This window comes from Anarhichas minor, unplaced genomic scaffold (assembly GCF_050575085.1).
Source record: "Anarhichas minor isolate MPS153535 unplaced genomic scaffold, ASM5057508v1 ptg000136l, whole genome shotgun sequence".
NCBI classification, from domain to species: domain Eukaryota; kingdom Metazoa; phylum Chordata; class Actinopteri; order Perciformes; family Anarhichadidae; genus Anarhichas; species Anarhichas minor.
In genome coordinates, this window is record NW_027466582.1 from 18,919,186 (window position 1) to 18,946,139 (window position 26,954).

Sequence of the window (26,954 nt, forward strand, 5' to 3'; positions counted from 1 at the left end):
ATGGACAAGAGGGGAGGGGTTTTCAAACTGTGAAGAGGGAGTCAGAGAAAGATTCTGTCTCTTGCTCCTGTACCACCGGGTGGGTGGTAATGCTTTCTGGGGGGAGGCACGGGGTCATATTTTATGTAACTGTAAATAATGTACTTCACTTTGCAATTGTTTTAGCTTCTGAAGTATGAAATACTTTTGTTCATAATTGAAACCGGCTGACTTTTTAGTAAGGCCGGGTCAAAGGCGGTCTTCCCCACAGTTTAAGAGGCTCTCGAACTCAACACTACCCAGAGTCAATCAACGCAGTCAATAACAATTCATATGACTTTATTATTCTTCTGTGCAAATTCAAAGGATAAGACTGGTCTCCATAAGAGACGTGTGTCCAGGGCCCTCTCAGGACCAGGATCCGGCCCTGCTGTCTCGTCTCTTACATTCATCAATAAGAAAAACATAGACGATACTGCTGACAGGGGATCAGTCCAGCAGCTAAACAGCAACGACGAGTATTTTATCACGTTTAGTGTTTTTGTTTTTCTTACATTTCAAGTACACATTTGCATGGCGACTGAGATTCTTGTTGAGAAAACCAACCTCGCTTATTCTCACAAATACATAATCAATAATTAGCGGGCAAGATTTGTCAGCTGTTTAACGAGATGTAGAGATCCAGAGACCATCAGTGGGTGACGACCAGTGTGTTCAGGTCTTCTGATCCTGGTTCTGTTCCCAGCTTTGACCCCTCAGATGAATTCTATAGTTATATCACTAAAACAAGTAAACCGACAAACACAAGGTGCAGGGTTCATGGGTCTTACAGTCACACTCACTGTAAAAAGTGCAAACACACACACACACACACACACACACACACACACACTGGGCGACCTTTACAGTGGCTACTGTTGAAGGTGGAGTCAGTGATTCTGCAGAAAGAGTTCATATTTGAACTCAACAACCCAGTCAAATAAAAAAAGATTTACCTTCCACTGCCTTTCTCTTTGTACACCCATGGAAGTGTTCCTCTGTCCTGTGCCCCAGCACCAGTGCTCTCTGTTGCTGATTGGCTGGAATAGTGTATGTTCCCCATCAGAGCCAGGACTGCATCTGAACACCAGATGTGCACTCACAGAATGGACAGCTAACTGACTGAGGAGATATTCACTGACTGTGACCAAAAGTGTTCTGATTAAAATCACTGACTCCACCTTTCAAAGGGCTACTGGTAGTTCCTGACTGAGAACTTGATGCTGTGCTTGTGGAGGCGGTCAAGGAGACTGGTTTTATGGGATGCAGCTCCTGGAGTGTACACCCCTCCTCTGTCAATCACAATAGAGCTAGCGAGAGAATGAGGGATGATGCTTGAAGAGAGGAGGAAGGCAGATATAGATGAGACAGAAGGTTTTCACCAAATCTCCCCGTTTATGAAGAGAAAACGGACTAAACTGACCTCCTGGGCAGAGAGTGCAGCTCATTCAGCAAGGTTACGGCTGCTTGTACCAGAGCAGAGACTGTAGCGACATAACCAGGCTCTGTAAACCAGAACAAAAACACAAACAAGATAAAAACAGCTCCAGAAATGGTCAACGTTCATTTAAATTTTTTTTTACTATTTCTTTTGTTTATTAGCGGTTTTCAAATGACAACAAAGACCAAAGTGAATTGAAGTGTTTAATCTAGATTTAAGTAAATGACTGACAGGAGTTTAGCCCACTAAACTGCTGTCCAGGATAATTGAAATGCTCGCTTGCGCTTCAGATCATCAACTTTGTCTTTTCTCGCGAGTGCCCGATCGCTACTGAGCATGAGCAACTCTCAACAGAGACGAGAAGGAAGCGTGACGGCTCTCTCCTTAGCTACTTCCATCATCAGCTCTGGAAAAACAACATGTGTTTGATTCTTTTTACCACTTACCAGATCGAACAAGGGAATTGCTAGATGTACCATCAACCCCGCTTACACCGTCCTGCTGCTCTTAAACATAAATGTGGAAACGAAAAATTAGTGATGCTATTAGTGCCACTGCCATGCATACACATGTTATCTTTCATACAATACTGAACTATTAAAATAATGGACACATTCATGTTTAGAGAAAAAAAAAAAAAAATTTTAAATAGTCTAATCAACCAAAAATTTCGCGGACCCCCTGCAGTACCTCCGCGGACCCCCTAGGGGCTGCGGACCCCCTGTTGAAGACCTCTGCTCTAAAGCGTAATATAGCAAAGACAACGTTAAGTAATACAACTAAAGTAATACAGTTTTTTGTAGATTAAAGAACTGTTCAGTTTTCTTTAATACTCAGAGAAACTATGAAACATGAGACAGATGAGAGGTAGTGCATATCAACAGAAGCTCTCTCATGGCGTACAAAAAAGGTGGATAAACTATAAACTTTAGTCGCCAACATACAAGACAAGATATACAAGATATACAAGACTATAACCACTAAAACAATATATCAATTCATCATTATTACTATTATTGTTGTTGTTCATTTGGTGTATTGGTATTAGATTTGAAATGCCAACCATTAAAACTTTAAAAATATATATTTAAACCATGCATAAACTGTAAAAATGAATAGGACTGTCGACTCCGGCCACTAAACCAGTTAACTTGGGCAGCCAATATTTCCTGGAGTACTACTGTACCTGTTTGTTTGCTGGTTGTGCTGCTGCTCCAGTACAAGGTGGAGCCTGCTCATCTTGCAGCTAATGGAGTTTGCTGGCCTCCATGTGTTCAAAGGAGGGCATTCTAATAGTGTGATGCAGCTGGCGAGCTCGTGCTGTGATCCTCAAACCTCTGAGTCTGCCCCGTCCCTGTCGATCGTTGCATCATGGGTTAGGGTTAGCTTACAGGCGCTGGGTTCTTTACAACGAGTAAACGTGAACACTGCTGTTCTCTGAGGCACTTTAGTTCTATACTGAAGGTCTTTCCTTTTCACTGGTGACTCTTTACAGCCACCTGAAGGCTGCAGGTGTCTGTTCCATCTGCACAGTCAAGCCACAGTTATGCGCGACAGATCCGCTGGTTACATTTGAAGCAGCCAGCCTCAGACTGTTGTAAGATACACAGAGCTCACATTAAACGTGCACTTTTGATGAATTGTTCTACACTGTTTCTTCTGCATCGACAGGCGTGTTGGAGACGGACGCATTGAAAACAGCTCACAAAGCTCCACGAAAACATTGTAAATCACTTTATCAAGAATGTAACCTCATCATCATCATCATCATAGTTTGACAGCTTGTGGAAATTAGCTTCTTCCCTTTCTTGCAGAGTTAGATGAGAAGATAGATACCACTCTCTAAATATGAATCGATAGCCAGCAGCCTGTTAGCTCGGCTAACATGAAGCGTATAGACCTAGAACAGCACACAACCCTCCATAAAACCACAGCATCTCATTTTCACACTTTGGTTTTTGGGCTTTAGAGATGGCTGTCAATCAAATCTGATCGAACATCACCCACAAAGTCCTGAAGAAGTTTTTCCGTGTTAAACTCTTGATGAATATGTGGGTCAGATTGATGCCTATTTGGTTGAGAATATCGAATGTTTTAGAGAAATACTTATGAGTTCAGGGGCTTTAAGCATCATGTCAAACTCTGCTGGACTGGCTGGATCCTTTACATTTGAGTTTTCTCAAATCGTCGTGTGGATTACAACACCATCTGGTGTGCACACAGAGGATTACTCAAATAGTCCCTTACATGTGGAGATGTGGTTAGAAAGGTTTATTCTGTGTGATGTCTTTCAGGTGAAATGCACCTTTATTGTAGTGATTTACAATCCATGATCTCTCTGAAGCGTAATAGAAGATAGTGGAGCAGGGAGGAAGTTCTGCTGCTGGTGGATGAGCTACATCAGAGAAATCATATAATATTTAAATATATAGTAGACCAGGGGTATTTCATTAGAATTCAACGAGGTACTTTTAGAGAGAATCTCCTCATGCAAAGGTCCAGAACATCACAATAATGTTTAATTTGTGCTGACTTAGTCCCATATATATTGAAGTAGACAACAGTTGTATCAACATCTGTATGTAGCCAACAACTGACTGTCAAATCAAAGAAAGAAAGTTTGATTGAATAATATCTTAACAATATTTATTGTCTGTTTTCAAATTGAACTGGATGAATTATAAATAATACAACTCTAAAGCGAGGATCCACTCGACTACAGTACGTTTGTGGAGAAGCCTTTTCAAATTTCTAAGAACCGGGGGATTGTTAAGAAACTTGCAAATATGAAAAGCAAAGTGTGGACCAACTATTCCTCTACATTGCTGTCACATGTGTCAATACACAAGTAAAGAGTTTACAATATGACGTACCAGATTAAGGGGATTAACACAGTGAAAACTTGAATTGAATTCCTAAAATCTTAATCCCCAACCCTATCTGCAGGTCAACCGGAGGAGAAGAGGAGTCCTAGGCCCACCGGAGGAGAGGAGTCCCAGTTCAACCGGAGGAGAGGGGTCTCAGGTCCACCGGAGGAGAAGAGTCCCAGGTCCACCGGAGGAGAAGAGTCCCAGGCCCACCGGAGGAGAACAGGAGTCCCAGGCCCACCGGAGGAGGAGAGGAGTCTCAGGTCCACTGGAGGAGAAGAGTCCCAGGTCCACCGGAGGAGAAGAGTCCCAGGCCCACCGGAGGAGAAGAGTCCCAGGTCCACCGGAGGAGAAGAGGAGTCCCAGGCCCACCGGAGGAGGAGAGGAGTCCCAGGTCCACCGGAGGAGAAGAGTCCCAGGCCCACCGGAGGAGAAGAGGAGTCCCAGGCCCACCGGAGGAGAAGAGGAGTCCCAGGCCCACTGGAGGAGGAGAGGAGTCTCAGGTGCACCGGAGGAGGAGAAGAGTCCCAGGTCCACCGGAGGAGAAGAGTCCCAGGCCCACCGGAGGAGAAGAGGAGTCCCAGGCCCACCGGAGGAGAAGAGGAGTCCCAGGCCCACTGGAGGAGGAGAGGAGTCTCAGGTCCACTGGAGGAGGAGAGGAGTCCCAGGCCCACCGGAGGAGAAGAGTCCCAGGCCCACCGGAGGAGAAGAGGAGTCCCAGGCCCACTGGAGGAGGAGAGGAGTCCCAGGTCCACCGGAGGAGAAGAGGAGTCCCAGGTCCACTGGAGGAGAGGAGTCTCAGGTCCACCGGAGGAGAGGAGTCCCAGGTCCACCGGAGGAGAGGAGTCCCAGGTCCACCGGGGCGGCTGTGGGTGAGAGGTAGAGAGGGTCGTCTAACAATCTGAAGATCGAAAATTCGATCCCGGGCTCCTCCTGTCCACATCATGGTAGCACCTGTCATCAGTGTATGAATGGGTGTGAATGGGTGAATGGTGACACGTGTCATATGATGTACAGACTTTATTAAAACAATTATTATAATCATGCATTCAATAAAATATGATTTGTGATATTTGGCTAAAATTAAATTGATGTGACCTCACTTCCAAATTTAAATGATATTAAATTTTTTTACTCAGTTTTAAACGGACATTACTGAATAAAGTATATACTAGAAATAATCTGAATAATGATAATGATAATAATAAATACTAACAACAACAATCATGATAATAATAATCAAAAAAGTTTCTGAAGTTATGATGTTAACCTCAGTTAATGTATAATCAGTTCATTGAAGTTTCTTAAAAATTAGGATCAACTTTGAATATTAAGAAATAGGTTTGTGATTTTAAATTATGAGTCTGATAACAGTTGTGAGAGGTTTTGACTCAAATCTGTTTACATTTAGCTAAAGTGTAAAGATTTAATCATGAAAGATCCGTGGTCTATTTTAGTGGTATATACAGTACACCAAAGCGCGTGTGTGTTTTTTTTTTTTTTTTCAAATTTACATTTGACCTTATTGACCTTATTCACACGTACATGAGAGTGTATCAGTAAGTTAAAAACACTGACAGTTTGCCTTTGTCCTGAATGTTCTTTAGTAGCTGAGTTCCCTGTTTCCACCTGGCTCTGTTCAGATTATCTTTAATATTGCTCACTCTGCTGGTTAACAGGGTCCTAATTGGACCCAAGCTTATTCATGAAAGAAAGGACCCAACAGAAACAATCCCGTTATCCATTGTGGATTTCAACTTTCTACGAACTCGAGAAACACAATAAGATAAAATCATGACATCTGAGAAAGACACTGAAATGTTGAAGATGCAGTGTGTGAGCTGTTTGAGAACCCGTTTCAGTGCTCAGTCGTCTACTTGAAATGAAAAGGTGTGTGTGTACGTGTGTGTAGGAGGTATTGTGTGTGGTTCCTGCCAGTAAAGTCCTGAGAAGCTACAGAGCTGCACTTTGATATTTCCCTTTTAAAAACATCCTTCATGAAAATATTATCTCAAAATAGCTATTGTGAAGCTGAGATGAATGAAGCGAGGTTGATTCAAACATAAGTCAAAACGGCACTACTTCACCTACAGGAAGCCATTTTCCAATGTCTCCTGTGTGAAGCCATCCATCTGCATCGATGGCCTCCGCAGTCTTCTCGGGGTCCTTCAGGTAGCCCTGGAACACGTTAAGGCCCTTCACACACACCTAGACACCAACACACACACGTATGAGTGACGTAATATTATGGTAAAAGACAGAGCTTCTGTGAAGATGTCTGCTTGTCTTTGTGTTTCACCTCTCCCTCCCCGTTTACAGCCAGGTACTTCATCTCGGGCACATCCACCAGTTTAAGTGAGTTACAGGGCAGAGGAGCTGCAACGTGACCTGCGGGCATGAGGTCAAGTTCAGAGCATTCACTCAACTTTTTCTTTATAACTCAGAGCGTTGAGAGATGTAACACTTGAGTAAGTCGTTCTTATTTATTACCTGCTTTCCAGTCTCCGGGCATGGTCATGGTGCATCCAGCAGTACACTCTGTGTTCCATAACCTTCATAGAACTGAGACAAAGAAAAAACACATGATTATTAGTATTATCATGACTACTACTGCTGCTACAAACACAGGATTATGCAACATAGAACCTATTGGGGACAGAGAAGGAGCATTTCTACTTTTTTGTTTAAATTACCTGTTGCACTGCAGATTTTCAGGACAGGTGATAGAAAGAGACATAGATATCAAGATAACATTTGAAACAAGGGCCTGTGTGTGTGTGTGTGTGTGTGTGTGTGTGTGTGTGTGTGTGTGTGTGTGTTACCTGACAGCCTATTGCAGCTCTGAGCAAGGTGAGGACAGTAGGAGGGATGGGAGCAGCTCCTGTCAGCATGAGACGCACGTGACCTCCGAGGCTGGCCTGTAGAGGGCAGCACACTGCGTTAATGCTTGACAGCTCTACCAGTCACATCCACAACATGTTCATGTAAATCTTAAAATGCCACATAATGTTTATGCCTTTACAGCTGTCTGAGGCTGATAACAATGCTGTACACATTTGACTGTGTGCTCTTAGGAGATTAATCAATGCCTTATATGATAAGCTAAGATAATACATTTGCAATGTTGCAGCAGAAAAGGAGATTGTGCAATAACAAGAAGCATTAGTAAACTAAAGCAAGATATAATGAATGAGTGAGACTGTAAAAATGAAATGTAATCAGTATACAGATTAAACAGTTGAGTTCACATTATTGCACATATGAATTATTATTTAAGATACTAGGTAAATCTTAAAAGTAGGAATGATGAATAGAAAGCTAAATGTCTTCTTTATAGCTTTATATATAATAAACTATATATAGTACAGTGTATATCTACATACTGTACATATATGTATTCCAATTTTTCCAATTCATTAATTCAAAGTTTTCAATTAAATCATGTAAACATATTGTGTCATGCAGCTGTAGGCTCACAGCATCATATGCGTTATTCAAAGATCACATACAATATAGAGAAAGGCTGTCCCTATAGTGATGAAGAAAGATTATTACCATATATATTTATCTTATAACCTGTTCTTAGCTTTAATCTATGGTTTGTGTCCTTCTCTTCACACATCTACACCAATAGGGCCCCATTGTATGAGTCAGTTTGAAGTGCAGGCTGCACTAGTTCCCTGTTAGGGCTGGTGACATCAGAGGGTGAAGGGAATAGTCAGATAACCTACTTTTATGATAAGATAACAGTCTTTGGTGTATAAATGACTCTTTTGTGATCAGTATCAGTCCCCTTACTATGATAATGACAGACATACGTATATACACATGGATTTTTGATTTTTAGTTTCCTATTCACGTTCTGCTTATAATTCATGTTTGTTTAACTGTGCACATTTCAAAGATGAACAAAGGTATGGATGAAACATTTGCTTTATTGGATGCAATAACTGTCCGTGAACATCCAGTTCACATTTGATGACATTATGATCATTGTTTCCAGAGATACATGTGATAAGGCAGACGCTGTCCCTTTTGGAGAAGCCTACATTTGCGGTTTTGGGGAGAATCCAAACATCAACCAAAAAAACTCATTTAGCAGTAAAATATTTCATACAACAGTCCATTTCTTTAAAAACTAGACACATTAAAGTTAGAAAAACCTGGTTGTGCTTTGTTCTACCTCGGGTAGGGGTAACGAAAAAACGAAAGGCTTTTTGGGGGATTTGTTCTTCTAGTTTGTAGTTGAGTGAGTGCATCGTGCCCTAGATATTGGATATGTTAGAATATTAAATAAATGTGGAATAACATAACGTCACCTGTGGAATAAACACATGTACATTGTAAATCTTTAAAAATAATACAACTATAATCATAATAAATAATGTAAATTAAACAATAATTATCTATAATTATGAACAATTTTGAACCTGAGCCCTAAATAAAATGTCTTGTTTTGCCCCGAAACAGCTAACGAGCTTTCTGGATGGACAGTTGGTTATTGAGCGGTGCAGCTCACAGTTGACCCAGTCCAGCAAAGTCACTTTACAATGAGAAAGGGAGATTTTTCTAGTTTATGCTGTAGTCACAGTAGTTCACTGTATTTGAGGACAGGTCACGCGCCCCTCTCAACGTAATACCAGAGCACTGAGACAGCTGATATGCAGCAATAAGCATTTAGAAATAATTACATTCATATATTAAAGATATCTGATATTTTCAGCTTTGCTTTTAATGACCATGAAATAAAGGTGGCTCAATAATGCTTCACAGACTTCCTGTATTGTATATGTGGTGTTGCAGTTAAAGTCTGACATGAACACATAGAGTACCACAAATGAGGTGAGGGCTCTGTGTAGTTATCCACTGTTCATTTACAGAAATATCTCCTCTCCTCTGACAGCTATGCCAGAGCTGAGGACGGACGTTGAAATCATTGTTGCTGATGTGTCTGTCGAGGAATCGCTGGCCATCATGTGCCAACAAGGCGTGGTGATTCTCAACTGTGTGGGCCCTGTAAGTATGTTATCCACACTTTGTCTCAGGGAGGGGGGCGAAGGAGACTTTCAGATGACATTTGACACACGTTTGTGAATTGGATTCGAACCGACAACACTGAAATATTGTGGTTTGTGTAGAAACTATTCTCTCTATGCTCTTTGTCCTTTCAGTACAGGTTTGATGGCCAACCAGTGGTCAAAGCCTGCATAGCAAATGGAGCTCACTACATAGACATCTGTGGGGAGCCTCAGGTAGGAAAAGAAATGTCCACTGTGTTTTTTAGGTGTTGATTCACTGTGTTACTTTGTATTATAGCTCGGTTATAACTCATCTTTAAGTAGACGGACTATATCGACTTCTCTGTGCGTGGCGGTTCAGGTGCATTTAGTTTTGGTGTGTACGTGTGTGTATCCATCCTCTATAGTTCCTAGAGCGCATGCAGCTCGAGCACCACACTAAGGCGTTGGACAGGGGAGTGGATGTGATCGGCAGCTGTGGCTTCGACTCCGTACCGGCCGACCTGGGTGTTCTCTACACACAGAAGCAGTTCAAAGGTAAAAACAGAAGGCTCAGTCAGCCATTGAGAACCATAGAGCCTGTAACTGGTTTACTCAATGAAGTCGGTAAAAAGTTAAACATTCTAGTATTCTCAATATATAAAGGTGTACAACACTAGACACTCACTTTTAAAACCTGATGCTTATATATTCATTTTCTTTAGTAGTAACTAGATTAAGTAATTAATCAATTCAGTCTTTTAACTGACTTGGCTGCAGTGCCAGTCCTGTTTTTAAAGGTGAGCAAAGCCATCCCCAGCATGCTCACGTCACATAACTGTCAGTCAGAAGAAACTAATCGTGTCTTCACATCAAACCTTTGGTGTGTACGGAGGGGACTCTTGGATAGCACTGGTTTCCTCTGCGCTGTCCGTGACCCAGGTTAAAGCCATCTCAACCCCCTTGCAGGACTTGGATGGCCACGATGCCACTTAGCGGTTCGCCGTGTACGGCTTCGCAGACAGCGGATCCCTCCGCCAGCTGAGGAAGAAGCTCGGCCACAAGCCGCTGCCTGTGGTGGGAGCCAAAGTCAAAAAGAGGTGAGGCTATAACTGAGCCATTACTGTCTGGAGCTTGGCAGCGATTAGTGAAGGAAGGTGTTTCTTTAATGTACAGCAGAGAGGGATTTTCCTCTGACACTGATGCATCTTTTTGACGCCTGACCTTCGTTTCAATAGTTTGATTCCAGAGTGAAATATGGAGTTTTTTTTTATCATTTTTAATATAGTTTCATTTCAGCAAATGCAATCCTCACCAAGTATATTTAATTTGATGTAATGAACATGTGGTGCAGGGGGGGGGGGGGGGGTAAAATGAGCTGGAATACACTAAATGAGTAAATGGTGAGCGTTGGCCACTGTGCTTCCTCCTTTTGTAATTTGGTGTGTGTGTGTTCGTCCAGGGGGTTTGTGTTTTTCAGCAGAGAGATGGAGCAGTAGGCCATCCCATTCATGGGTTCTGACCCCTCAGTAGAGAACCCAGCGTTTCTGTCACAGGGCATGATGGAGGACTCAAACGCAGACCAGAAGTAGAGTGAAGTGGGAATTTAATGAACACACGACACTTACAAGAACACACAGGGAATTCACGGACGAGAATAGAGACGAAGGGGGGAAATCCAGCAGGACGAGGCAGACGTGGGGAACAGGACAAGCCAAACTGGCGGGTAGACATGGCAATGATCTGGCAGTGAGTGACTGAGAGGCAGGGGTTTAAATAGTGGCTAGAACAGGTGAGGAGAGTTGTGCTGATGAGGGAGTGCTTGATTAGTGATCAGAGGCAGGTGAAGGGAGTTAGACTGGTGCTGAGGGAGTGGCTGACAGGTAGAGTGAGGAGCTCTAGCTGTGGCATCATAATGAGGTTATTAGGAGATGGTTCAACTGTAGTAGGACAGCACTGAAGGCCCAGGTATAAAATGCACGGCCCGCCACAGCATTAAGGTAAAGCTCACACATACCTGCTGTGGATATTGAAAACCTAAATAAAAAGAAAATGTAGCTTGTGGTTAAACGCCAAATGTTAGCATCTAAACCTTTTGTAAATCATTATCCCACTTATTATGATTATTATTATTATTATATGATTCTTCTTCTTCTTCTTCTTCTTCTTCTTCTTCTTCTTCTTCTTCTTCTTATAGTAGCTTTCAAGTGCTGCATGTGATATGTGTGCACTAATATAGCAGCAGACGCCTATAATCTATATCTGTGTTTTTCATTGTAACACAAGAAATACAGCAAACAAAGAGCAGAGTGTTTGTTTAAAGGTTCTCTTTATGATATTCTGACCTTTAATATTATGCTATTTAGACTATCACACAAGAAATAGTCATCTATCCAGAGCTATTTATTCAACCAATAAACAACAGATATATAAATAAATAAAACATACAGCAATCATTTAGCTCATGATCTCAGTTCAAGTGCTGGAGGAACTTCTTTATTGTCCTGGAGAATGCAGCTTCAGTGTGACCGAGTCTGCTTCAGCTTCTGGGGAAACATCACATACATGGTGTTGCATCAGTTTATGGTTATTTATGAGAGAGTGCTGTTGAAGAGGATGATGCATGAATGCATATCCAGTATCAATCTGTTGTTACTGCAGTTAGAGTAGCTGTACTGTAGTTAGCTGCTCCCTGTGGAGAAGACAGTTCACTAACATGGGACACTGAGGAATGAAGAATGTTAGTTCATGTGTGTGTGTGTGTGTGTGTGTGTGTGTGTGTGTGTGTGTGTGTGTGTGCGAGCGTCACGTGATCACATGTATGTCGAGAGCCAATCTGAGGCAAGAATTTGCCCTACCTCTGCTTATATTTAATTGTTTATTCTTCAAAAAAAATTAAAATCTTGCAATTTGACTCTTACTCTGCAGAAATACAAGTGATTGACATGACGTGACTGACATTGTGTGAAGTCTCTGTTATCAGAAAACACTAATAATGACTTTGTCCAATAGAGCAGCTTGAGTCCACAGTGGTGAAATGTAACTAAATACATTCAGTCAAGTACTTCTGTACAATGTTGAGGTTCCTATACTTTACTTTCTTGTACTACTTTACTACATTTCAGAGGCTAATATTGTACTTTTTACTCTTCTACACTTATTTGATACATTTAGTTACTTTACAGATTCAGAGTACTAAAAATAAATATAATCAACAAATAACGGATGATGTAGACTTTATTGATCCCTTGCTACCTGGCAGTAAATACAGTAACAAACTGCATCATTAAAGCAATGTACATATTCATGCATTATTATAATCCAATAATAAGTAATGTAGGACTTTAACTTGTATTTATATACTGTGGTGCTGCACCTTTGACTTGACTAGAGTCAGAGATCTGAGTAGGTGATGAAAGGTGATGAAAACACATGAAAACACTCAAAGTGAAGTTTCTATAGAGTCTGAAGCAAACACACTTCATATGCAAAGTTGTCTTTATTGAAAAGCAGGAAATGTGCAGAATAAAGTGATACAGAGACTTAATATTCATCATTCATTAACAGTGTTAAAAAACAATGTGAAATAGTTTGATTCATTTCATTGACATCAGGTTTAACAGTAGAAATCATATCCTATTGATACTTTCTGATATTACCAGTAGTATTACAGTAATATGATAATCACATTGTTTTATAGTGAAAAAGATAAAAAAGTGAAAGAATCCATCATTAAAATGATTTAACTGCATTGTTGTATTGAGCCTTTTCACATCAGTCTGATCTCCTTCACCTTCTATTCCATCCTGTCCTCTCTAATAAAACAGGACTCTTTGATCTAATCAGCAAGTTTAACATTAAACCCATAAACCTTTGATACGTTGTGATACTATTGAGTGACTGTAATATAATGAATCATCATTTTTACATCGAAAAAGAGGAAAAATAGTGAAAGAGTCCATCACCAAAAAGATTTAACTGCATTGCTGGACTTTTCTTTCCACTTCAGTGAGTGTTGGGAATTCTCAGCTCTGCTACCATGAAGAGGGCTTTTTGCTTTCACTGATACACACACAGGTGCTCAATGACGCCACCATTGCCTGCGTTGAGATCTTTCTCGATTACAGTGAGACCAGCCTTCCTGTACTTATTAACCAGAGCTGTGTTGAGAAGCAGGGCGATGGTCTTAATGGGATCGCTGGATTCCTCCTTCTTGTACCACAGGTACACTGGGTTACCACCGGTTCCTTCGTTGAGGTTGACATCCACACTCCTGTATTGTTGCTGCTGATATTCACGAGCCTCCTTGTCACTGATGGACACTTTCAGATCAGCGAGGGCACGCTTGGGGTCGGTGGTCTGACGGTACCAGATGAAGACGTAGGATCCTCCTGCTCCCCTGTTAGTATCTTCATCCACACGGATGTAACCGGTTCCAAACAGGTCGGCGTCTGATCCGTAGGAATCAGTGGCAGTGATGTCGCAGATGTAGGTTTGTTTCTCTCTCTTCACCCAGATGTGGATCCAGGCCCCTCGGGTCTTGCGGTTCAGATCACAGGCCACTCTCTCCCAGCCGAAGCCAAACTTTGCAGCTTCATCTTTTGCATCTGTAGTGACATCAATGTCCACTATGGGAGTATCAAACTCTCCAGACCCTTGGTAGGACCAAAGGTAGACGCTACTACCTCCTGCTCCAGCATTGAGATCTTTATAGATCTTTTTGTACCCTGCACTGATCAATCCAGCAGTCATGTCATCGTTGAATGTAACTTGAAGCTTAGTGATTGCTTTTGGCCCCTCTTTGTACCAAAGATAGATTTCATTTCCACCTGCTCCTTTGTTCAGATCACCTGGGAGCTGCTTGAAGCCCTTGCCTCTGAGATTTTGCTCCTCTCCATCATTGAGGGACACATCAAGTTGTGAGATGTAGGTGGGCATGGTGGGTAACTGCATTAAAGAAAGACACATCATGAGTAAACAGTTAGCAGCATGACTGTGCGTCTTCAGGTGAGCTCCAATATCATCACTACAAATTAAAATATCAGTGCTGAAATATGGATCACCATAATGATATCTAACATGAATTACTTTTTAAATGTGCATGCACACTGCCACCATTTACACTAATCACAGTGAATATAATCAATTAAGATCTGAAATAGAAAACTTTATGTTCCACAACCATAAAACATGACATTCTTGAAGACTTACGTGTCTGCTGACAGTCAGTGATAGAGCGGCAGGAAGAAGTCAGCTGGTCCTCTGGATTCTGTTGTACTCACTGCAGGTCAGCTGCCTTTATATAGAGAGATGGTCTTTCCCATTGTGCAAGTCTTTCCTGTCATGAGTCATATTCCAAAGAAAGTAACATATTGTCAAACCAGAGTGGTATCTTGATAACCTTTGATTAATATCATCAAACTCCACCTCTAAACTCTTGCCAAACAAGCACAAAAGCTTCCTTGTTCCACGGCTCATGTGTCTTTTTTGTTTCTATTTAATCGTTTCCAGCTCAACAAAAAGTTGCAGCTGAACAATCTGGACAAAACTAAATGTCTTAATATTTTAAATCTTGTCTTTTCGGAGCAGTCAAACCTTCCATGTCCAATGGCAGACATGGGTAATACATGTGTTTAATAGCCATAAAATGCAACACAAACGCTGTGATTTAAGTTCCAACAAATGTCGTTGGGGGTTGACTCACACTAAACACTCAAAGTGAAGTTTCTATAGAGTCTGAAGCAAACACACTTCATATGCAAAGTTGTCTTTATTGAAAAGCAGGAAATGTGCAGAATAAAGTGACACAGAGACGTAATATTCATCATTCATTAACAGTGTTGCAAACGGCCCCTTCTACACCCCTTTAGTTACTTTACAGATTCAGAGTAATAATAATGAATATAATCAACAAATCAATAAAGATGTAGACTTTATTGATCCTTTGCTACTTAGCACTATATAAAGTAAAACAACTGCAACATTAAAGCAATGTACATATTGATGCGTTCATAATTATAATTCAATAATATAATTCTTATTCTGAAATAAGCTCTTCTGTGTAATGTTTGCTTTTACTTTTAGTTCTTAAAGTATATTTCGATGTTAGTACTTTTGTACTTTAACTGAAGTAAACTTTTGAATGCAGTACTTTTACTAGTATTTCTACAAAATGTAGCTCATTGTTTAGTTATTATCTGTGAGGAGTCATATTCTAAAGTATATAATATCTTATCAAACTATTGATATCTTGATTACCTTTCAGTAAATATCATCAAACTCAACCTCTGAATTCTTTCCAAAACAATCACCAAAGCTACCTTGTTCCAATGCTCATGTGTTTATTGTGTGTTTATTGATATGTGTTCATATGAACCAGTCCAACCTTCCATGTACAATGGGACACATGGGTGACCCTGTGTCTGTTGGACACGTCCTCAGCGGGGCTGCTGGTAAACAAACAGCCAGTTATTTGAAGACGTCTGAAGGCAAAAGTGTTTATTCACCAACGCTCTCTTCTGACGTCATGTTTCAAACTTCTTATCTGTGACCTCGGCTGTCTAAAGCTCTCTACAGTGTTGGGCCCTCTCTGTGCTGCTGTTACCCTTCTGACGGGTCAGTCTCAGTCTCAATGAATCTAATAAAGAATTACAAAAAAAAGAAGAAAAGTTATGTTTTACTCTCATATTCTGCAAAAATGTTAAAAACAACAACTCAAGCTTTATTTGAGTGAAGTCCACAAAATGAGATTAAATAACAACAATCTAATATATTTACTGTACTTAATAGAGATGAAATGTGGAGCAGGGAGGAAGTTCTGCTGCTGGTGGATGAGCTACATCAGAGAAATCATATCATATTTAAATATATAACAGACTAACACAAGCACTAACAAATGAGTTCATCACTTTAAAGTACTTTTGTACTTTAACTTACCTACATTTTTAAATGCAGGACTTTTACTTGTATTTCTACACTGTGGTACTGATACTTTTACTTGAGTCAGAGATCTGAGTACTTCTTCCACCACTGTGAGTCCAAAACATCACTTTAGCAGTTTGACAACACATGAAAACACTCAAAGTGAAGTTTCTATAGAGTCTGAAGCAAACACACTTCATATGCAAAGTTGTCTTTATTGAAAAGCAGGAAATGTGCAGAATAAAGTGACACAGAGACTTAATATTCATCATTCATTAATGCTGTTGAAAAACAATTATGTGAAATAGTTTGATTCATTTCATTGACATCAGGTTTAACAGTAGAAATCATATACTATTGATACTTTCTGATATTACCAGTAGTATTACAGTAATATGATAATCACATTGTTTTATAATGAAAAAGAGAAAGAATCCATCAGTAACATGATTTAACATCATTGTTGGACTGTGCCTCTTCATATCTGTCTGATATCAGTTGCTTACTCTTTGATTTAATCAGCAAGTTTAACATTAAAACCCATAAACCATTGTTACTTTATGATATTATTGAGGGACTGTAGTATAATGAATCATCATTTTTATGTTTATATCCCAATTTGAAACTCATCTTTTGGTCCTAACCTTCAGTTATTTGCTTTTTCTTTGATTACTTCAGGCCTCTTATCTGTTGCCAGTAACGCAATTATACCCTGTCTGAGAATTCCAAAGAATCTTTCATTGTACCTGTTGTCATTAACCTTCCAGCAGCTCAGTCATTGTGCAGTCATTACCTGTAGGAGTCATATTCCAAAGAATTGTTATTTTTCTGAATACTGTGTCACAACAGATAAAACACACCTTGTTTACCTTTAATTCCATTCCCACACTCAGCCTCTGACTTTCTGCCATAAGTCCTGAAGCTATCTTGTCCACGTCCAGTGATGTTTGGGTCTCACTGCTTGTGTTTGCTTGAACCTGAATCATTATCCTTCTCACGGGCCAGTCTCAGTCTCAAAGACCCAAATAAGTCCAGCACTTGAAGTCAATGTCTGTCCTGCTGACGAGAACATAGTAAACGTCCTGAAAAGCACTGCATCTCTCTGAGCCTGTGTTTGTTTGTTGTCCCACAAACACATGAGCATCCAAGCTGTGTGCCTCTCTCTCTCTCTTCTCCCTCTGTCTCCCTCTCTCTCTCTCTTCTCCCTCTGTCTCTCTCTCTCTCTCTCTCTCTTCTCCCTCTGTCTCTCTCTCTCTTCTCCCTCTGTCTCCCTCTCTCTCTCTCTCCTTCTTGTCCTGTGCTGGTCCATCAGCACACTTTGTGTTCTTATCAAGTGTTTGGTCCAGTTCTGTTTAAGTCACACCTGCTTTGAGAAAGTAACTGTTTCCTTGTTGGGCCAGAATCAGCTTTATTCTTGTTGTTTGCACTCCTGAAGAATGCCACGAATAAAAAGTTGTGAAATATCTGATCAAAGGTTCAAATCAATGAATATAATACACTAAAACTACCCTTTTTATGAACTCTACATATTGAATCAGCTAACGTATTATTTTTTTGTAAAATAATTTCAACATCATAAGGAATTCTCAAGTTAATGTTGTTTTTACAAGTAATAAAAGTAAAGTTTTTTTCTTTAATTTTTCACATAAGTCTAAAATGTCCCTTTATCAGTTTATTAAATTAAATCCCAATTTGAAACTCATCTTTTGGTCCTAACCTTCAGTTATTTGCTTTTTCTTTGATTACTTCAGGCCTCTTATCTGTTGCCAGTAACACAATTATTGCCTGTCTGAGAATTCCAAAGAATCTTTCATTGTACCTGTTGTCATTAACCTTTCAGCAGTTCAGTCATTGTTCAATCATTACCTGTAGGAGCCATATTCCAAAGAATTGTTCTTTTTCTAAATACTGTGTCACAACAGATAAAACACACCTTGGTTACCTTTAACTAAGCTGTGTGCCGCTCTCTCTCTCTCTTCTCCCATAAGGAATTCTCAAGTTAATGTTGTTTTTACAAGTAATAAAAGTAAAGCATTTTTTCTTTAATTTTTCACATAAGTCTAGAATGTCCCTTTATCAGTTTATTAAATGATGTCCTACAAGCACATGTCTCTGGTCTCCTAGTTTGTCCTCCTCGTCCTCTCTCTTCACTCAGGCTTAATGGTGCTGGGCTATCTTCAATCCTTGTGTTTGGCAGGAGTTTGAGGAAGACGCGTCTATCATGAAAAGAAGCAGAACATGAACACACACACACACACACACATTATTTTGGGTGAAATGCACTCTTATTGTGACTCTGCAGACACATTTTAACATTTGGTTTGCAGTTATTATAACATCTGTAACTTCTAATACAGCTGTGTTCTGTTTGAACTCACTCAAAACCAAACTAGATGAGAAATGAGAAGCTGCCAGGGTACAAAGATAAACTACCAAAGACACACCAGAAACATGAGAGTTAAATATTTATCCTGAACATGAGAATGCTGGATTCACCCCACGTCAACAATCTAATTTATTTACAATAAATAATAGAGATGAAACTGAAATGGTGTACAGCCTAGCTGTGTAACCGATACCCCCTCCTAGTGCGAGAGAAGCGCTGGAAGACGGCTTGTTCAGTAACCTCTGACCTAGGTAACGAACGCACCCCCAAGATCTACACGCGAGACCGTCTTAGCCTGCTTAGTGAGGCGAAAGCCAGGATAACTTAATAACACTAGCCACCGCTGTATCACTGATTTCAGGCTAAAAACGTCGGCCTCCCCGACAGCCGGATATCAACGGATTTAGGTGTGTGTGTGCAATAGGTGTGGGAGGACTGGAAGTACCCCAGGGTAGACCCGCTCTAAAGGGCCACTGGAGGAGGAACCCTGTGTGGTTGGGAAACTCACTTGGTTCTTCAGGGCAGCTTAAGGACCCTGGCCCTAACACCCCCAATTTAGATGCCAATCTGACCGCTATTGCTTCCTAATACACAACAGCTAATGTCTAATTATTATCATCACACTGCAACATCACATAAAATACATTTGCAGAGCTTCAAAGTCAATCTGAGCCAACCAAGTTAGTGAATCACAACAATGCTGAACAACACCATCTTAACCTTAGCTTGTAACAGGAATGTCATTCAAAATGTCATGTCTGATTTATTTACCACTGTCAGCCTATCGCAGGGGAAGAGCACTCTTACCTTTAGGAGACTACGAGGACCCCACCAGAGATGAGCAGCACTGGACTTTAGTTGGAATGCACAAAATACAAAACACTTTTATTTGGTTTTCACAAAAAGCAAGTTCAAATATTACATAAAGTGAATATCGGAAAATGATCTAAAAGTTAATACAAAATGTCAAATGTCTAGACCAGGGGTCTCAAACTCAAGGCCCGCGGGCCAAATCCGGCCCACCACGTCATTTTAGCCTCAAGTTAGACTTGATAATAAATATATCCCCTTAGTCGAAATTATGAGATACTTAAACACAGTCACAGAAGCAGCTCTTTGGCTGGTTACTGTACACTTGGAATGGAAATGTATTGTGAGTACATTGAAGACTACTTTAAACGTGTCTTTAAAACACATGAAATACTTCACGTGAGATTGTGCAAACGCACCCTTGAAAGGATTTTAAGCATTGAACAAAGTTATTGTAATAACTTGTTTGATATTTGTCTTTGATATTTTCTTTAATAGTTTGATCTTTGATAGAGTAATGTGGGTTTATTAACCCTAAATTAAAAGGATTTAAGTTATAATAACAGAAATGTGCTTAAATATAGTTTTACATTTATATAACTGCATGTACAATATTTTTACACTTGAATCAACAATAATCAAATGCAGAGACAGTTATTTAACAATATGTTAGGAGTAGTTACAGTTATACAGTCTTACATTTACAACCGGCCCTTTGAGGGAAACTATGATGCTGATGTGGCCCAGAGTGAAGATGAGTTTGAGACCCCTGGTCTAGAGCATGAACCCTCCAGAAGTCATCAAAAAAGCCTCCATCCTTTGTTGTCTCCTCTTATACGCTTCTCCTTGGCGCTTCCTGCAACCTCCAGGTCCATATCGGGTAGAGAACAGATCACTCTCAAGTCATAGTGTGGATTACAACACCATCTGGTGTGCACACAGAGGATTACTCAAATAGTCCCTTACATGTGGAGATGTGGTTTGAAAGGTTTATTCTGTATGATAACTTTCAGGTGAAATGCACCTTTATTGTAGTGATTTACAATCCATGATCTCTCTGAAGCGTAATAGAAAATAGTGGAGCAGGGAGGAAGTTCTGCTGCTGGTGGATGAGCTACATCAGAGAAATCATATAATATTTAAATATATAGTAGACCAGGGGTATTTCATTAGAATTCAACGAGGTACTTTTAGAGAGAATTTCCTCATGCAAAGGTCCAGAACATCACAATAATGTTTAATGGATCACCGTGTCTCACTTTACATGAACTCCCGTATAACCCCCAGTATATGTGCAAGCCAGGGGCGTTTCTAGGATTCAAAGAAAGGGGGGGCTAAGCCCCAAGGAGAGTGGCATGTTTGCGCGCCCCATTTGGGGCCGTGGATATCCATTCTTTCAGACAGTTCATAGATTGGTTCAATCAGAAAGAGTGTGATTTTGCTCTGTAGTCTTGCTTGCATTCAGTATATGATAACACAAGAGACAGAATTTCAGGGTCATAGTGAAATTTGACAACACAAATATGAACTTTTCTCAAATAAAGAGAGAGAAATAATTTTCCTGCTTGTAAAGGAAAGACGGATAAACTAGCTTTCATATCCGCGTCACTCCCAAATCCTAATTCTTAAAAGGGCCGCACACAATGGATGGAGAATGTACCTGACAGTGTCAACTTTACATCGTTAAGTATGATGATAGGCTGTTGGATTGTAATTTGAAGGGGGAGAAAACATACAAACCAGAATGCACGCACAGATGTAGCATGTTAGAGTTATAAATAACTTGTCCATGTGAGAAACAATAGTTTAATTTAATGACATCACCAAAACAATATATATATTTTTATTTTTTATTTTTTTAAAGCCAATAATGCCAAATTATTTGGGGAGACTGAAGAACATTTTAGGGGGGCTTCAGCCCCCCTAAAATAGGCCTAATGAAACCCCTGGGGCAAGCGCATTAGACTACCGTATATGACAGGAGCTGCCATTTTTTCCGGGGGTGTGGCAAGCTTATCCAGCTACCTTCAGTTAGCCTGCGCTGGAGCAGGTTCAAGCTTATGGATGTGTTGCTATGGTGATTTTGCCAAACTTGCTTCGTGGAACTGAAAAGCCTGATCTATGTAATGTTATCCTGAAAATGATCCGGCTAACTCAGTTAGCCACGTACGAGGAACGGGGCCCTGCCCTGCTATCTATATCCTCGTCTCTCCCCCGTGTGTCACGGTGTGTGTACATCTCACTCAAGTCAGGACACTTGTCAGAATACCCATATTTGATTGGCTGAGGTGCATCACATGATGTGATTCACAACGCATTGGGTGTTTTTCCTGCACCACTGAACAAGTAAATGCTGGAATAATTCCAATGCACAAATAATGCCCTTCAAAATAAAATCACAACATTTTTATTTGTATTTATTTTTTGTCAGGCAAAGGCCCGCGACCCACTGAAAACGGGTCTGCGACCCACTTTTGGGTCGCGACCCACCAGTTGAGAATCACCGGTCTAACAATCTGAAGATCGAAAATTTGATCCCGGGCTCCTCCTGTCCACATCATGGTAGCACCTGTCATCAGTGTATGAATGGGTGTGAATGGGTGAATGGTGACACGTATCATATGATGTACAGACTTTAATAAAAAAAATATTATAATCATGCATTCAATAAAACATGATTTGTGATATTTGGCTAAAATTAAATTGATGTGACCTCACTTCCAAATTTAAATGATATTACATTTTTTTACTCAGTTTCAAACGGACATTAAAGTATATACTAGAAATAATCTTAATAATGATAATGATAATAATAAATACTAACAACAACAATCATGATACTAATAATAATAATCAAAAAAGTTTCTGAAGTTATGGTGTTAACCTCAGTTAATGTATAATCAGTACATTGAAGTTTCTTAAAAATTAGGATCAACTTTGAATATTAAGAAATAGGTTTGTGATTTTAAATCATGAGTCTGATAACAGTTGTGAGAGATTTTGACTCAAATCTGTTTACATTTAGCTAAAGTGTAAAGATTTAATCATAAAAGATCCGTGGTCTATTTTAGTGGTATATACAGTACACCAGCGGTTCCCAAACGTTTTAGGCCACGCACCCCCTTCTACATCCCGACCGGGTTCACGCACCCCCAATTACACCTAAAAAAAAAAAAAAAGCAACAGAGCCTATTTATAAAAATCGGACCAATGAGAGAACAGTTTGCTCGCGCGTGGCGTTTGTTTACAAGATAAACACAAAAAAGACAAAAAAATCTTCCTGCACTGTGCCTTCGAAAAGGTAACGGACGTACACCAGAAGATTGGCCAGATTGGCCACATGTGTAGACTCGTCTGCTTGCAGAGAGTAAAACTCACTCTTCTTCACCGGACTGACTAATGTAGCCAGGATGTCTTCGGACAAAGCATCGATGCGGCGCGACAGTGTTGTTGGACACCGGGATCATGTCCAACTTGTTTGCTTCTCTCTCTCCAATCATACATTCCACCATCTCTTTGGCAGCTGGTAAGCACACTGTAACTGACCAGATATGAAGCCCGTAGTGCGTGTTTTGTAGACCCAACACATGAATGAGACTGCAGTTGTTTTGGGCTGTTTTGTAACTCCTCCAATTTCGATATAAACAATGTAAGGAACTTTTGACTTGCACTGGCATGCTTGGTGTTCAGGTGGCGACGTAAATAAGAGGGCTTCAGACAGCTGTTAGCCAGAACCTCACTGCTGCCCTGTCTCCTAAAAATTAAGTTCCCCCAAAACTAAAATGCATTCTCAATTACCTTTGACCAAAAACGTATTTTCTCCCAGATTATGTTTGTGTTTGACTTATTACATTGACTTATTACAAATACGTTTCTAATCAACATTTTAACACTTTAACCTTTTTTTCCCTCTCCACCACCGCCTCTCCTTCTCCCTATTACGCGGTCAGAATACTACCAAAACACCCCGCCTGTCTCCAGCAGAAACGCGCTCATCCAGGCCGAGCAACGATACATTACGCGGCTACAATACCTCCACAAAGGCCCGCGTGTAAAATCCGGGAGTAACCGTGACTCTCTTAAGGGTTAGGTTTGGGTGGGGACGTGGCTTCTTAGTGGAAGTTATGGTTAGGGTTAGATGGATACAAATAAATAAAATATACCTCCATAACACCCCGCCACTCTCGGCTCATACCTCCCCAGCAATGAGGCACATCACCCGGCCACAATACCTCCAGAATGTCCCCCGGGTGAAATCCGGGACTTGGTTTTATGGTTCCGAGTGGCGGGCGCTCACCCTTCGGCGCCGGACGCGAGGTCTCCAGCCGCCCCCGCCCTGAGGCACCCCATCGTCAGTGTCTGTCAGCCCTCGGAACAGGCCACGGGGCAACAACTTGTGGGTGGCGGGGGTAGAGGCGAGGCAGATCACAGAAAAATAATAAAGACTAGAGTATGGCAAAGATATGTTGATGAGAAACGTATTAGTAATAAGTCAAACACAAACGTAATCAGGGAGAAAATACGTTTATGGTCAAACATAATTGAGAATGCATTTTAGTTTTGGGGGAACGTAATTTTTAGGAGACAGGACTGCACCATTAGACCACCATTACATTTTTCCTCTCGCGCACACCCTAGAGGCAGCTCGCGCGAGCGCACCACACTTTGGGAATTCCTGCAGTACACCAAAGCGCGTGCATGTGTGTTTTTTTTTTCTTCAAATTTACATTTGACCTTATTGACCTTATTCACACGTACATGAGAGTGTATCAGTAAGTTAAAAACACTGACAGTTTGCCTTTGTCCTGAATGTTCTTTAGTAGCTGAATTCCCTGTTTCCACCTGGCTCTGTTCAGATTATCTTTAATATTGCTCACTCTGCTGGTTAACAGGGTCCTAATTGGACCCAAGCTTATTCATGAAAGAAAGGACCCAACAGAAACAATCCCGTTATCCATAGTGGATTTCAACTTTCTACGAACTCAAGAAACACAATAAGATAAAATCATGACATCTGAGAAAGACACTGAAATGTTGAAGATGCAGTGTGTGAGCTGTTTGAGAACCCGTTTCAGTGCTCAGTCGTCTACTTGAAATGAAAAGGTGTGTGTGTACGTGTGTGTAGGAGGTATTGTGTGTGGTTCCTGCCAGTAAAGTCCTGAGAAGCTACAGAGCTGCACTTTGATATTTCCCTTTTAAAAACATCCTTCATGAAAATATTATCTCAAAATAGCTATTGTGAAGCTGAGATGAATGAAGCGAGGTTGATTCAAACATAAGTCAAAACGGCACTACTTCACCTACAGGAAGCCATTTTCCAATGTCTCCTGTGTGAAGCCATCCATCTGCATCGATGGCCTCCGCAGTCTTCTCGGGGTCCTTCAGGTAGCCCTGGAACACGTTAAGGCCCTTCACACACACCTAGACACTAACACACACACGTATGAGTGACGTAATATTATGGTAAAAGACAGAGCTTCTGTGAAGATGTCTGCTTGTCTTTGTATTTCACCTCTCCCTCCCCGTTTACAGCCAGGTACTTCATCTCGGGCACATCCACCAGTTTAAGTGAGTTACAGGGCAGAGGAGCTGCAACGTGACCTGCGGGCATGAGGTCAAGTTCAGAGCATTCACTCAACTTTTTCTTTATAACTCAGAGCGTTGAGAGATGTAACACTTGAGTAAGTCGTTCTTATTTATTACCTGCTTTCCAGTCTCCGGGCATGGTCATGGTGCATCCAGCAGTACACTCTGTGTTCCATAACCTTCATAGAACTGAGACAAAGAAAAAACATGATTATTAGTATTATCATGACTACTGCTGCTGCTACAAACAGGATTATGCAACATAGAACCTATTGGGGACAGAGAAGGAGCATTTCTACTTTTTTATTTAAATTACCTGTTGCACTGCAGATTTTCAGGACAGGTGATAGAAAGAGACATAGATATCAAGATAACATTTGAAACAAGGGCCTGTGTGTGTGTGTGTGTGTGTGTGTGTGTGTTACCTGACAGCCTATTGCAGCTCTGAGCAAGGTGAGGACAGTAGGAGGGATGGGAGCAGCTCCTGTCAGCATGAGACGCACGTGACCTCCGAGGCTGGCCTGTAGAGGGCAGCACACTGCGTTAATGCTTGACAGCTCTATCAGTCACATCCACAACACATTCATGTAAATCTTAAAATGCCACATAATGTTTATGCCGTTACAGCTGTCTGAGGCTGATAACAATGCTGTACACATTTGACTGTGTGCTCTTAGGAGATTAATCAATGCCTTATATGATAAGCTAAGATAATACATTTGCAATGTTGCAGCAGAAAAGGAGATTGTGCAATAACAAGAAGCATTAGCAAACTAAAGCAAGATATAATAAATGAGTGAAACTGTAAAAATTAAATGTAATCAGTATACAGATTAAACAGTTGAATTCACATTATTGCACATATGAATTATTATTTAAGATACTAGGTAAATCTTAAAAGTAGGAATGATGAATAGAAAGCTAAAATTCTTCTTTATAGCTTTATATGTAATAAACTATATATAGTACAGTGTATATCTACATACTGTACATATATGTATTCCAATTTTTCCAATTCATTAATTCAAAGTTTTCAATTAAATCATGTAAACATATTGTGTCATGCAGCTGTAGGCTCACAGCATCATATGCGTTATTCAAAGATCACATACAATATAGAGAAAGGCTGTCCCTATAGTGATGAAGAAAGATTATTACCATATATATTTATCTTATAACCTGTTCTTAGCTTTAATCTATGGTTTGTGTCCTTCTCTTCACACATCTACACCAATAGGGCCCCATTGTATGAGTCAGTTTGAAGTGCAGGCTGCACTAGTTCCCTGTTAGGGCTGGTGACATCAGAGGGTGAAGGGAATAGTCAGATAACCTACTTTTATGATAAGAGAACAGTCTTTGGTATATAAATGACTCTTTTGTGATCAGTATCAGTCCCCTTACTATGATAATGACAGACATACGTATATACACATGGATTTTTGATTTTTAGTTTCCTATTCACGTTCTGCTTATAATTCATGTTTGTTTAACTGTGCACATTTCAAAGATGAACAGAGGTATGGATGAAACATTTGCTTTATTGGATGCAATAACTGTCCGTGAACATCCAGTTCACATTTGGTGACATTATGATCATTGTTTCCAGAGATACATGTGATAAGGCAGACGCTGTCCCTTTTGGAGAAGCCTACATTTGCGGTTTTGGGGAGAATCCAAACATCAACCAAAAAAACTCATTTAGCAGTAAAATATTTCATACAACAGTCCATTTCTTTAAAAACTAGACACATTAAAGTTAGAAAAAACCTGGTTGTGCTTTGTTCTACCTCGGGTAGGGGTAACGAAAAAACGAAAGGCTTTTTGGGGGATTTGTTCTTCTAGTTTGTAGTTGAGTGAGTGCATCGTGCCCTAGATATTGGATATGTTAGAATATTAAATAAATGTGGAATAACATAACGTCACCTGTG

At 40.5% G+C, this 26,954-nt stretch overlaps 3 pseudogenes; all 3 read right to left on the bottom strand.

The window, feature by feature from the left end:
* Positions 1-1,210: 1,210 nt before the first annotated feature.
* LOC142942003 (saccharopine dehydrogenase-like oxidoreductase) overlaps positions 1,211-26,954 on the bottom strand; it is a 59,346-nt pseudogene continuing 33,602 nt past the window's right edge.
* LOC142941846 (long-chain-fatty-acid--CoA ligase 1-like) lies at positions 6,293-8,585 on the bottom strand (annotated as a pseudogene).
* Positions 24,620-26,889, bottom strand: LOC142941847 (long-chain-fatty-acid--CoA ligase 1-like; annotated as a pseudogene).